The sequence below is a fragment of the Martes martes genome (assembly GCF_963455335.1).
Source record: "Martes martes genome assembly, chromosome: 4".
In the NCBI taxonomy this organism is placed as follows: Eukaryota; Metazoa; Chordata; class Mammalia; order Carnivora; family Mustelidae; genus Martes; species Martes martes.
In genome coordinates, this window is record NC_137891.1 from 78,040,562 (window position 1) to 78,055,024 (window position 14,463).

Consider the following 14,463-nt stretch of genomic DNA (forward strand, 5'->3'; position numbering starts at 1 on the left):
GTTCCTTGAGAAAGTCTTGTACTGCTATATATTTTCCTCTCAGGACTGCCTTTGTTGTGTCCCACAGATTTTGAACCGTTTTGTTTTCATTATCATTTGTTTCCATGAATTTTTTCAATTCTTCTTTAATTTCCTGGTTGACCCATTCATTTTTTAGAAGGATGCTGTTTAGTCTCCATGTATTTGCGTTCTTTCCAAATTTCCTCTTGTGATTGAGTTCTAGCTTCAGTGCATTGTGGTCTGAAAATATGCAGGGAATGATCTCAATCATTTGGTACTGATTGAGTCCTGATTTATGACCCAGGATGTGGTCTATTCTGGATAATGTTCCATGTGCACTAGAGAAGAATGTATATTCTGTTGCTTTGGGATGCAATGTTCTGAATATATCTGTGATGTCCATCTGGTCCAGTGTGTCATTGAAGGCCTTTATTTCCTTGTTGATCTTTTGCTTAGATGATCTGTCCATTTCAGTGAGGGGAGTGTTAAAGTCCCCTGCTATTATTGTATTACTGTCAATGTATTTCTTTGATTTTGTTATTAATTGGTTTATATAGTTGGCTGCTCCCATGTTAGGGGAATAGATATTTAAGATTGTTAGGTCTTCTTGTTGGACAGACCCTTTGAGTATGATATAGTGTCCTTCCTCATCTCTTATTATAGTCTTTGGCTTAAAATCCAATTGATCTGATATAAGGATTGCCATCCCAGCTTTCTTCTGATGTCCATTAGCATGGTACATTGTTTTCCACCCCCTCACTTTAAATCTGGAGGTGTCTTCGGGTCTAAAATGAGTTTCTTGTAGGCAGCATATTGATGGGTTTTGGTTTTTTATCCATTCTGATACCCTGTGTCTTTTGATTGGGGCATTTAGTCCATTAACATTCAAGGTAACTATTGAGAGATATGAATTTAGTGTCATTGTATTGCCTGTAAGGTGACTGTTACTGTATATTGTCTCTGTTTCTTTCTGATCTACTACTTTTAGGGTCTCTCTTTGCTTAGAGGACCCCTTTCAATATTTCCTGTAGAGCTGGTTTGGTGTTTGCAAATTCTTTCAGCTTTAGTTTGTCCTGGAAGCTCTTTATCTTTCCTTCTATTTTCAATGAGAGCCTAGCCGGATATAGTATTCTTGGCTGCATGTTTTTCTCGTTTAGTGCTCTGAATATATCATGCCAGTTCTTTCTGGCCTGCCAGGTCTCTGTGGATAGGTCTGCTGCCAATCTAATGTTTTTACCCTTGTATGTTACAGACTTCTTTTCCCGGGCTGCTTTCAGGATTTTCTCTTTGTCGCTAAGACTTGTAAATTTTACTATCAGGTGACGAGGTGTGGACCTATTTTTATTGATTTTGAGGGGCGTTCTTAGCATCTCCTGGATTTTGAGGTTTGTTCCCTTTGCCATATTAGGGAAATTCTCTCCAATAATTGTCTCCAATATACCTTCTGCTCCCCTCTCTCTTTCTTCTTCTGGAATCCCAATTATTCTAATGTTGTGTCGTCTTATGGTGTCACTTATCTTTTGAATTCTCTCCTCATGGTCCAGTATTTGTTTGTCTCTCTTTTGCTCAGCTTCTTTATTCTCTGTCATTTAGTCTTCTATGTCACTAATTCTTTCTTCTGCCTCATTTATCCTAGCAGTGAGAGCTTCCATTTTTGATTGCACCTCATGAATAGCTTTTTTGATTTCAACTTGGTTAGATTTTAGTTCTTTTATTTCTCCAGAAAGGGCTTTTATCTCTCCGGAGAGGGTTTCTCTAATATCTTCTATGCCTTTTTCGAGCCTGCCTAGAACCTTGAGAATTGTCATTCTGAACTCTATATCTGTCATGTTACCAATATCTGTATTGATTAGGTCTCCAGCCTTCGGTATGGCTTCTTGTTCTTTTTTTTGAGGTGAGTTTTTCCGCCTTGTCATTTTGTCCAGGTAGGATTTGCTTTCTCCTGCTGTGGAATTCCGCTGTTCTTGGTGACTGAAGTTGGTTTTGGATGGGTTTCTTGTTGATCTTCTGGGGGAGGGGCCTGTTGTAGTGATTCTCAAGTGTCTTTGCCGCAGGCAGAATTGCACCACCCTTGCCAGGGGCCGGGCTAAGTAATCCGCTCGGGTTTGCTTTCGGGAGCTTTTGTTCCCTGAGCACTTTCCGTAGAGATCCGGAGGACGGGAATGAAGATGGCGGCCTCCCAATCTCTCGGCCCGGAGGAGCGGAGAGCTTGGGGTTCCGCTCCTCAGTGCGCTCTCAGAGCAAAGCGCCCAACCGCCCCGCCTCCCTGGCCTGCGGTCGCGCCTTGAGGAAAGCAGTCAATTGCTGGAGCTGGAGAAAAGCGCCGGGTCGCTTCCGTCTCCGTGGCCTCCGGCCGCGCTCCAAGCCCACCCAGCCTGCGACCGGCACAAGGTAACCCCAGGCTTAGAGCTCACTCCTCGGCTTTGTCGCTGTAGCCGGCTTCCCCGCTCTAATACCTGCGAGCTCTGTGGCACTCAGACACCCCCAGTCCTTCTGTGACCCCGCGGCACCTGGGGTTATGCTGACCCCGCCTGGGTTTCCCCCCGGTTTAGCCTCTGGAGCGATGTCTCCCAGTGGAGCCGACTTTTAAAAGTCCCGATTTTGTGCTCCGTTGCTCCGCCGCTTGCCGGGTGCCGGCCCCTCCCCCCAGGGTCTATCTTCCCGTCGCTTTGGATTCACTTCTCTGCAGGTCCTACCTTTCAGAAAGTGATCGATTTTCTGTTTCTGGAATTGTTGCTCTTCTTCTCTTCGATTTCCTGTTGGATTTGTAGGTGTTCACAATGGTTAGATAAGCTATCTAGCTGATCTCCTGCTACCCGATGTCGTCTCAGCCTGCTACTTCTCTGCCATCTTGACTCCTCTCCCCCCATAAGACACTTTTAATGATAGAGAACAAACAGTGTTGATGGAGGGAAGTAGGTAGAGAATGGGCTAGAAGGATGATCTGTATTAAGGGGGGCACTTGTTATGATGAGCACTGGGTAGCGTATATAAGTGATGAATCACTGAATTCTACCCCTGAAGCCAATATTGCAATGTATGTTAACTACTTAGAGTTTGTTTTAAAATTTTTAAAAGATTTTATTTATTTATTTGAGAGAGAGAGAGAATGAGCAAGAGAGAGAGGTGGAGGGAGAAGCAGACTCCCTGCTGAGTGGGGAGCCAGACTCAGGGCTCCATTCCAGGACTCCCTGTTCATGACCGACTGAGTCTTCTAGACTCCCAACTAACTAGAGTTTAAATAAAAATCTGAAGAAAAATCATGCTTACAAAAAACCTATAACTAGGGGCACCTGGGTGGCTCAGTGGATTAAGCCACTGCCTTCAGCTCGGGTCATGATCTCAAGGTCCTGAGATCGAGCCCCACATCAGGCTCTCTGCTCAGCAGGGAGCCTGCTTCCTCCTGACTCTCTGCCTACTTGTGATCTCTCTTTGTCTGTCAAATAAATAAATAAAATCTTTAAAAACAAAAACAAAAACCTATAACTAGGATTATGCTAAAAGACTAAAATCATTCCCCCTGACATCAGGATCAAAGCAAGGATCTCTCTTTCTCTATGTCCAGTTGGCAGAGCAATAGACACATAAACCAGTGAAATGGGGAACTCAGAAGTAGACTCACACAAATAAGACCAACTTTTTGGTAAAAGTTCAAAAGCAGTTCAATGAAGTAAAGATAGACTTTTCAACACATGGTGCTGAAACAACTGGACATCCACAGGCAAAAGAAAATGAACCTTCACTTATACTTCACATTTTATACAAGAATTAACTCAAAATGGATCACCAATTTAAATGTAACACCTAAGACCATAAAGCTTTAAGGGGGTGGGGGGGGGGATAACTAGAAAGACATCTTGGGATCTAGTGGTAAAAAGACATCTTAGATACCAAAAGCATGAAAAATTACTAAATTGGACTTCATCCAAATAATAATTTTGATCTGTCAAGAGAACAAAAAGACAAGCCTCTACAGATGGGGAGGAAATAATTGCATACTGTGTATCCAACAAAGGACTGGTATCTAGAACACATAAAGAACTATCAAAACTCAACAGTAAAAAAAGAGACAAACAATCGAAATAGAAAATTGTTCAAAGACATGGAGACACATTTCACTGAAAAGGATATACAGATGGCAAATAATAACATAAAAATGTGTTCAATATCATTAGCCATTAGGGAAACGCAAATTAAAACTGCAATGAGATATCACTACACACCACACAGAATGGCTAAAATTAATAATCATGACAATACCAAATGTTGATGAGGATGTGGAGATGCTGGATTGCTCATACTTTGCTATTGGAAATGTAAAATGGTGCAGCCACTCTAGACTACAGTTTGACAGTTTCATTAATAACTAAACTTACCACAGCCATACAACCCAGCAATTGCACACCTGGGTATTAATAGCACAGAAATGGAAATTTATGTTTATGCTAAAGCCTTTACATAAGGGTTTTTTGCATTGTAGTGGATAAGATAAAGGAGCAGTTCCTAGAATGGACCTCTCATTAAAACAAAAACAAAAACAAGTAAATATAAAACCTGTACATAAATGTTTGTTGCACTTTTATTTGCAATAGCCAAAATACGATAAACAACCCAGATTTTCTGCAATGGATGAAACAGTGGCACATTCATATAAGCGAAATGCTAGTCATCAATAAGAAGGAACAAACTATGATACATGCAACAACCTGGGTGTATCTCCAGAGTGAAAAACCCAGCCCCAAAGTTATAATACTTTAAGATTCCATTTGCATGATATACTTGAAATGGCAAGATTACAAAATGGAGAGCAGTTTAGTGGATGTTAAGCATTAAAAAAACAAAAAACAAAAAATAAGGCTGTGGTAGCAGAGGGGAGATATATGGGTCTATCAAGGGGCAACATGAGGGATCCTGTGGTGATGAAAATGCTCTATATCTTGACTGTATCAATGACAATATCCTAGTAGTGATATTGGACCATGGTTTTGCAAGATATTATCATTGAGGGAAACAGGGAAAAGTGTACATGGGATCTCTCTGTCTTGTTTATCACAAGTGCATGTCAATCTATAGTTACCTCAAAAAATGTGTAATTTGGGGGCGCCTGGGTGGCTCAGTGGGTTAAGCCTCTGCTTTCAGCTCAGGTCATGATCTCAGGGTCCTGGGATCGAGTCCCACATTGGGCTCTCCACTCAATGGGGAGCCTGCTTCCCCCTCTCTTTCTGCCTGCCTCTCTGCCTACTTGTGATCTCTCTCTGTGTGTCAGATAAATAAATAAATAATCCTTTTAAAAAATGTGTAATTTTTTGGGGCGCCTGGGTGGCTCAGTGGGTTAGGGCCTCTGCCTTCAACTCAGGTCATGATATCAGAGTCCTGGGATCGAGCCCCATATCGGGCTCTCTGCTCAGCAGTGAGCCTGCTTCTCCCTCTCTCTCTCTCTGCCTGCCTCTCTGTCTACTGTCATCTCTGTCTGTCAAATAAATAAATAAAATCTTAAAAAAATATGTAATTTTTTAAAAATTGGTGCTTTGATTTCATGTATCAGTGTTGTGAGATTGGCTACTATGCATTCGCCTCTATGAGAAGAACTCACTGTGTTCACAGAACTAGGTTGCTGAGGGTCAGGTTTCAGCCCTGGCAAACCCAGCAAGAGCAACCAGTCTGTGAAGACTTCTGAGACCTTTGAAAATAACCAACCTTAACACCTTCCATATTATTTTCCAATTTCAAACTCTGTAAATTTTAACATTTCAAAGATTTGAGTACCAGTTTTCAAGGAAGTTCTGCTACACCACTCTGGCATTCCTTGATCCTTTCTTTAAAGGTTTCCAGCTTTCTCTATTTATATCTATAAAGAAAAAAAAAAAAACAAAAACAAAAACAAAAGAAAAGGTGTATTTATACCACATGGGTGATAAGCCCTATTCAAAACTGGGACCTAGAAATAAGTCAGCTAGTCATGGTTGGCTTTGTGGGTCTCATGGCTGGATGAGGCCAATGGCCTGATTTTGTGTAGGATACTTTCAAATACTCACAGGTGCAGGAAGTCCTTATCAACCTGAACCTGGGTGAAGAGGTCCTCCCAAGACCACGTGGCTCTTAAACTCCACGGTCTTAAAAATACTGTACTTCTTATTCTCCTCATCCAGCTAGGACTTCACTTGGTGGGTGGTGAGCTGGGTCTCGGCAGTGGTGGGTGCCCATCAACCAGGTGGCTGGAAGACAGAGAGCAGGAGAATCTGGCACAGAGTGGAGGAATAGTGCATGTGCAGGAGAATTCAAATATTTTTAATCTTATATTGAGATTCTATGATAAAATGATAATATTCTGGATCTATTGGGTTAAATTATGGTAATAAATTAATTGCACTTGCTTCTTTTTACCTTTTTGTTATGGGCACTATAAAATGTAAAATCACATATAAGACTCACACTGGTGGCTCACACCATGCTTCTAATGGATGGTACTGATCTATATACATTCAATAAGCATCTGCATATATTACTGCAGTCCTTTCCTTACCAACCATTAATAACTGCTTATGATTTACTATTTGTATATACTATATACTGGTGGAGAAGGGTAAAGGCTGGCTTATTTAATTCCAATTACCTTTCCATCCTGTCTTCCTGAAGTGCTATAAAGCTAAAATGTCATTTCCCCTGAGTCCTTTGTAGTGAAGTTCTGTCTGAGATCAGTCTCCTGCTATCAGGTTGCACAGTGTACAACCTAGAAGTAGAAGAGAGAATGTGGAAGAAGCAGTCTGAGAAAGAAGATTCTCTAGCAACCATGGGTGGTACAAGCATGTTGTTTCCTGGAGCAGCTGTGGGAGAGGCATAGGATCTAGTCTGAGCACCATAGCTGCCAAGCCATGGGCTATGGCTGCTGTCTTGTTTCTGCCCAATAGCCTGTCATGAGATTGGGCACTTTCCTGGCTGGGTTTCTCCTTGTTAGATGTCTTCTGGTGGTGCGGCACCCCTAGCTGCTTGTCAGGCTTTCTCAGGGATTTCATGAGCTACTAATATGCTTTACTACATCTTTTTACGCTCAAATACTAGAATAAACGATAGGGCCTGTGACCAAACTCAACTGAATGTCTTTTAAGGAGAGGACTAGTTTTGAATTCTGTTTTGAATGTGTATCACTAACATAACTTGCATGACTCAGTAAAGAGGTCAAATGTTAGGATAACAATTGGGATAATGTCAGATTCTACTGCAGTAAAAAAGCCATGTACTTTTAAGAATAATACATAGCAAGGAAAAGATTTTTTTCAAAAGTCTCAATTCTTGTGGTAAAGTTCGAGAATTTTATTTGGCTTACTATACTGTTTTGTAGAAAAACATCAAGTTATAACATCCATCTCCCTTTCTTTATGGTCTGACTTGTATTTGTATGTCTTACTAATAAACATTTATTTTCTGTTCACTTTTTTCTTTTTTCCTAAGGACATTCATCAAGAAATCCTAATAGTCAATGTTCTAAATTCTGAAAGCCAAGACTGGTATCCTTGTTGCTTTGAATATGAATCTTATCTAACATAGGGAGAGGTTATCTATGTACCCTGAGTGTCCCTTCAGGTTCTTGCTGAGAATGCTAAGAATGCAAAGCCCTCTTGAGCTATCTCTCTGGGTTATATTTACAGCAAACAATCTTAGGGATGAATAAGGCTTCCTTGCAGCTCCTTGCAGCTCAAAGAGCAAGCTCTTTGGAGAGCTTCTCAAACTTAGTGTTCCTCTCTTGTAACACAACTTGCTAGGTGTGCAGGCATCCACTGGGTGGTTCACCTCTTTGCCCTCTTGGAGGGCAAAGGAACCAATGCAAATCATACTACTTGCTGTGCTGTGAGTAATAAAGTCCTTTGTCTCTGACCCAGGAGTTGTATGTCTTGTGTCTTTTTCCATCAAACACTAACAGGATAATGTATAAGCTTAGTAAGTAGGGTGAAATCAAAAGACAGGCCTGATGACATTTAATATTTAAATGATTCTCTTTGGTTCCTTAATACCAGGGATGTAACTTTCATACTCTATAGTAATTATTTCAATGCAATTCAAAGGACTGGGCCACTTCTGAGTCTCCAGGAATTATAGTTCTCTAATATGGGTAATGGAAGTGCTTTAAGATTTACTGCCATAAAGCCTGTTTAATTTTCAGGAGCTATTAAAAAATGATTGCATTTTATGCTAACTATTATTACCTTTTGTTATGTTTAATTACTCAGAAAGAATATTTATAGCTTAATCTTCTTGTTGATTTTCAACGGAAGAGTATTTATAAATTGCAATTACAATCTTTCCCTATCTGGGCTGCCACTCATACTTCAGAAATGCCCAGCACACCTCTCTTTACCCATTTATTACACAAACATTTGTTGAAGGCCTATATTTCAATAGGCATTGTGTTGAGCACAGTGGGAAGCTCAGAGCTGTGTAAGGCAGAAATACTACAGTACATATTATCTACATGTTTGAAGCTTGTTTTGAAGGGGAGGGAGCCTAGAGTCAGGGAGACTCAACAGGAAGCACAATCATCAGCTGCCAATATGCTAAATTAGTAGGTATAAAAGGAGGAAGAGTCTGATTGGAAAAACGATGGGTGCAGGACTAGAGGCAAAGGACAAGTAGCAGACAACTCTAAGATTTAAGCCTGGGTGCCTGAATGCCTGTGATACCAGCTGCCTGAATAGAAAATTCTGAAGGAGAAAGTGTCTTGAAAGTGGTAAGGGAAGGGCAGATAGAAGGAAAGACCAAGAGAGGCAGAGAATCTGTATAATGCAGGAGTCAAAAACCAAATAGGAAAGTTTCCAAAAGTAAGGAGGGCCAACACATCCAAACTCTACAGAGACGTCAAAGAAGATGATTCCTGAGAAAGACCACTGTTGCATATGCCTCTGGAAAGTTGCATGTGCAAAGCAGAAGTGGGATTGTTCAAGGAAAGGATTGTGGGAGCCATAGGTAGGTAGCAGGTCCCAGGCACCTAGCTATCATTACTAACTCCGAAAAGAGAATGCCAGATTGTCTGCCTTTCAATCCAGGGTGTATGTCCAGGCCTTGCATAGCTTAGCTTAAAATCCAAAATCAAGGGGCGCCTGGATGGCTCAGTGGGTTGAGGCCTCTGCCTTTGGCTCAGGTCATGATTTCAGGGTCCTGGGATCGAGCCCCACATCGGGCTCTCTGCTCAGCAGGGAGCCTGCTTCCTCCTCTCTCTCTGCCTGCCTCTCTGCCTACTTGTGATCTCTCTCTGTCAAATAAATAAATAAAATTAAAAAAAAAATCAATATCCCTTCATCTGCCATGTGCTTCCCACCATCTGGCCCCTGTCAACCTCCCAGGTCCTGATCCTTGTGGTGATTCTGTTGCTAAGGACTCAGCCCCCCAAAAAGGCCATGGAGATGCCCAGCTGCTCCTGCCACCTGCTCCCACCACCTCACTCCCAGATCTACTGAATGGATTTGTTGAGTCAACCCTGAACTGTTTGGAGGTGGCCCTTTGCCAAAAGCCCCAAGGCCCTTGAAGACATCGTGGGTCTTCACAACATAGTGCATCCATGATGTGATAAGTTCTCTACTCAGTGACATAAGTTCCAAGGCAGTGTTGCCCTTTTTTTCACTCTGGCTCAAAAGACACTTCTGTGATCCAGCTTATTTAGTCTGTACAGTATGTAGATGTCAGTTTCTCTTTCTATGGGTTCAAGCATGTGTGCATGGAGCTAAATCACAGGACAGTGTGCTGAACATTCAGAGCTGTTCTTATCCCAAGCTTATGTGTTCTACTCTCTCTTTGCTTAAAATCAAAACTTTCAAGGAATGCTTCTGTCACTGCTACAGGTAGATTCTCAGGGGTCACGCTCCCATCACCTCCTGCACTGGCCCCCCGAGTTCTGAACTATAGACTGATCTCCATTGCCTCTAGCTGAAACACCTAGGTATATCATTACTATTAGGATGTATGTTCAGGGAAATATGATGAAAAGGGATTTTTGTCCAAAAGGAAAAATATTTCTAATATGAATTCTACATGATAAAAATTTAAAGGCATATTTCACTATTGAGTGTTTGGTTTCCTATCCCACAAACACAGCACTTACTTGATAGTGAATTAAGAAGAAAACAAACAGAAAATTTTGTTTTCTTAATAAATCTGCTAAATAATGTATAGTGTCAAATGTTGTAGGTGTCAGAGATGATTTGATTAAAATGATGATACTAAAATTTATATGAGGGATAAAATCTACTTATTCTATTTCAGTGTTGACATCCCCACCCACTTTTAGGCCTTGAGAAACTGTACTGCATTTATGTTTTTCCTCAGTAGCGAGTCAAGGTTCATTGTCAAATATGATAGCATTTTTTTCCCAAGTTTTTATTTATATTCCAGCTAGTGAATATACGGTGCAATATTAGTTTCAGGTGTATAATTTAGTGATCCATCACTTCCGTACACCAAAAACATTAAGATGTTGTTGCCTGTGTTCTCCTCTAGGACTTTGATAGTTTCCTGTCTCACATTTAGGTCTTTCATCCATTTTTAATTTATTTTTGTGTTTGGTGTTGTCCAGTATAATTTTTTTTGCCTGTTGATGTCCAGTTTTCCCAATACCATTTATTGAAGAAACTTTTTTCCATTGGATATTCATTCCTGCTTTGTCAAACATTAATTGTCTATGTAGTTGTATGTTCATTATTGTTTTCTATTCTGTTCTATTGATCTATGTGTCTGTTTTTTATAGCATTTGGATTATTCTTTTTTTCTACCAGAGAACAGTTATTCTTAATATCTGTCTCAGTTTTTATATCCATGGCTGAAATAAGCAAACTTGCTATGCGTTATTTTCTTCACAAAAAATGCACCAATATAAATGGGGATGGTAGCAACAGGACTGTCTTAGAAGAGGAATTCATATTGCTGCAGCAAGCTTTCTCTCAGCAATTGGACATTACTTCAGGCTCAATCAAACATTACTTGGCCACACTGTTCCCCGTATGAGAGATCTTGGTGTCTCCAAATGTGTCCTTCCCATGTGCCAGAGAGATTCATTTGTGAGTGGGACTGATTTCCCTCAATTGTCCCAAGTGGTCCAACACCCCATATAAACACAGACACACATTGGCAGGAAGATACTTTCCTTTACTGCAAAGAACAAGTTCTGCCTGAGGTCACACCAGATTGAATCGTTTTATGTATGCCATCCATTTCAGCAGTGTTCATTTTAGAACTTGTCAAAATCATGAATTTTTTAAGTTTTGCTACATCAAATCTGGTGCAAACCATCCTGTTCTCTGACAAGTTTTTCTCAAAACCATGGCACCATGTTGACATCATTCAGCTTAACCCAACATTCTAAAAATGTCAGTGTGTTGTCAGTTTTTTTAGAGGCTTTATAAACCAATTAGGGAAACAACACTAGTCCATAAGAATTTTTATTCTTATAAAGGCAAAAGAGGCCTTTACTTGCTCAGCCCCATGCCTTCCTGACTCACTACCTCATTCTGTACCCACCACAGTGGCCAAGTCCCCAAACCAGCGAAATCCATTTCCAATCAAATCTGCCCTGTCTCCTCCACAAACACACATCATAAACATGGTTACAGATTACGTCCTTGAATTTCTCCATTGGAGACTACAGTAGTAATGTGCTTATTTCTACTAATAAAACCAGCAGCCATTATTCACTTTTTTTATTGCAAAGTAATCACTTTGCATAGTCTGAGGACACATAACCCATATTAATAGTCATAATAATGAAACATATAATTTATAAAACACCAACCTGATGCAGATATTTGGCCTGTGTATCTTTTTGGACCCATGAGAACATTTTATGAAGAAGGTAAAATGTCATCCTGATTATATAGATTGAAAAACATCACCACCACCACCACCACCAGAAAACCTCTCTGCTCATTTCCTGCAGTCACACACTGAGTAGAGTTGCGGTTCAGAACATGGGCCCTTGTAGCTCCAGAAGCCTCTCCTGACTCTCCTTCTATTCTTGCAGTTTATGGTTTAGGGCACTCTGTCTTGTTCTTAGGCTTCCTACTCTGTCTTGCTCTCTTTGTCTTCCCTGAGGACACTGGTGATCCAGAAATTTTAGCGCTGCTCAAAACCACCATAATCTGGTTCATGGTCAGCTGGTCATCAAGGGGCCAGGTCAGAGGCCACAGGCATAACACATACATAATAATATACATCTTCAGTTTTGAAAGAGAAGATAGCCAGTAGAGACTTTGAAAACTGGACTTAATTTTGTACCTGTTTCTAATGATATATCATCACTTACTCACAAAAAAGCAGTTATAAACTTTAACCAATACAAATTATTATTTCAAAAATAAATGGATTATATAGAATGTTGAATAAGAACTTGTGTTGGTATATTTGTTTGCAGCCCCCCACCTTCAGCACACACACCTCACTCTCACCCACATTCAAAACACTGAGTGATGCCTGCTGTCTACATCAATCCTGTTATCAGCACCAGTAAAGAAATAGGGTGGGAGCCCTCCTTAGAATTTACTGACTCTGGTGTGAGCAGTCGTTGTGATGGCTCCAGTTCACAAAGAAAATTCAACAGGTCATACCTTGTTCTCCTAGTGCAAGAGGTCAGGGGGCTGGGGTGGGAGTGACCTTTCCAGGAGGGTCACTCAGGTCACTGAGATTTTCTCCCCTAAAGTCTTCAGATGAGCAAGGTCCAGCAGAAGAGAAATTAGAGTTAAGTCAGGGGTCAGAAAGGAGACGAGTCCATGGTCCCAGAATCATGGGCAGATGTCAGGAGGTGAGATGAGCTACAGAATGGGAGTCCTGGATGAGTTGCAGGCAGCCTCGTATGGCTACCCCTTAGTAGTGGCAGTGGGCACAGCCACCACAATGGGAGATTCCATGTGAGCCCCAAGTTCTTGGCCAGGGGGCCCAGGTAGCTAGAAGGAAATGCAGAAAGGTTCCTGAAAACACAATTTGAAATTTGGCCTAGGCAAGTCCTACACAGAGAAAGGAACCAGAAATGAACACTAACTCGCATTTATTTTTCCCTTCTGTTTGAAAATATGTTCCAAATTTTGAACAATTAGCATTAAGTCTCAGGACACACTATTGTTATCCCTGCAGCTGTTAAGAAAACAAACAAGTAATAAATGTGAGTCTCTTTCATGAGACTTAAAGCATGTTCATAGTACAGCCCCTGAAAAACTTTTCTCTTTTTATTTTTTGATAACTTATATTAAACTTTAAGAGTGATTGCTTTCACAGAGAACCCTACACAAGACGTGGCCTAATCAATTAGACTTTATGTGTCAATTTGGCTAAGTTATAGCCCTCAGCAATTCAAATGCTCATCTAAGTGCTGCCAGACAGTACATTGCATGTCTGACTAAAGGTTATAATTAGTTGACCATAGATAAGGAAAATTATTTTAGGTAATCTAGGTTGGTCTGATTCAATCAGTTGAAAGACTCAAACTGAGTCTTCCCTAAGGAAGAAGAAAATCCAGCGTGGTCTGCAGCTTCACCCTGAGCCGAGTCCCAGCCTGCACTCCTATGAATTTTAGACTAGCCTGGTCAATCCCACAATCATGGAAGCCAATTCCTTGCAATAAATCTCTTAATACATCTGTCTCCTACTGGTTCTGTTACTCTGGCTGAACACTGATGGCTCTACAGATCCTAACTGGGTATAGAACAGCGATGCGCTTTCCTGGGGTCATAGCCAGAACAGCCAGGGGCTGGACATGAGAAATGAGGCACTGGAGGTGTGTCAAAGTAAAGCCCAGGTTAACAAGAGCAGGAAATTCAAACTGAAGAAAAACCACAACAGACCAGCTAAGGATTGAGAGTTTCCATGTAGAATCAAAACAAGGAGGTGCTTACAAAGCATAAAAGGCTAAGATCAGGAGTAGGGGACAGTGGTTTAGATCTAGAATAATTCCAGACACAGCTGGGACTGGGGTTGGTGAATAAAGCACTGACCCCAGGCATAAAACTTAGGGGGTCCCAAAATCTCAGTCAAGATAAATAATATTTTAATACAATATTTTTAAAATCAAAATTAATGCAAAAAATTCATGATGAATAAAATATAAAAATTTTAAATCAAGACAGGATCAGAAAGATCAAAATGGATTCAGTGAAATTGTATGTGCAGTGGTCTTTAAAATTGTATTTCTCTGATTTGATGGGCCTAGTTGCTGGTCCCACAAAAATTCAGGGAAGCTGAAGAAGATTTTACTCAAGTTTGTGGTTTAAAGACAGGAGAGTAGATAGATACCAAAGTAAATGGTGACCTAGAATAACTGCTGAAATTAGTCAAAAAGCACATTCAAATTGAGGACAGAATCAACCACCTTGATAAGCAATGGGCCAAAGGGGTGGATCTGGAGGGGAGATGAGGGTAAGGAAACCCAGTGGGAAAAACAGTGCAGCAAAGAGAGAGGCTGGGGCACCATAACATTGACAGCTGAACAGCACA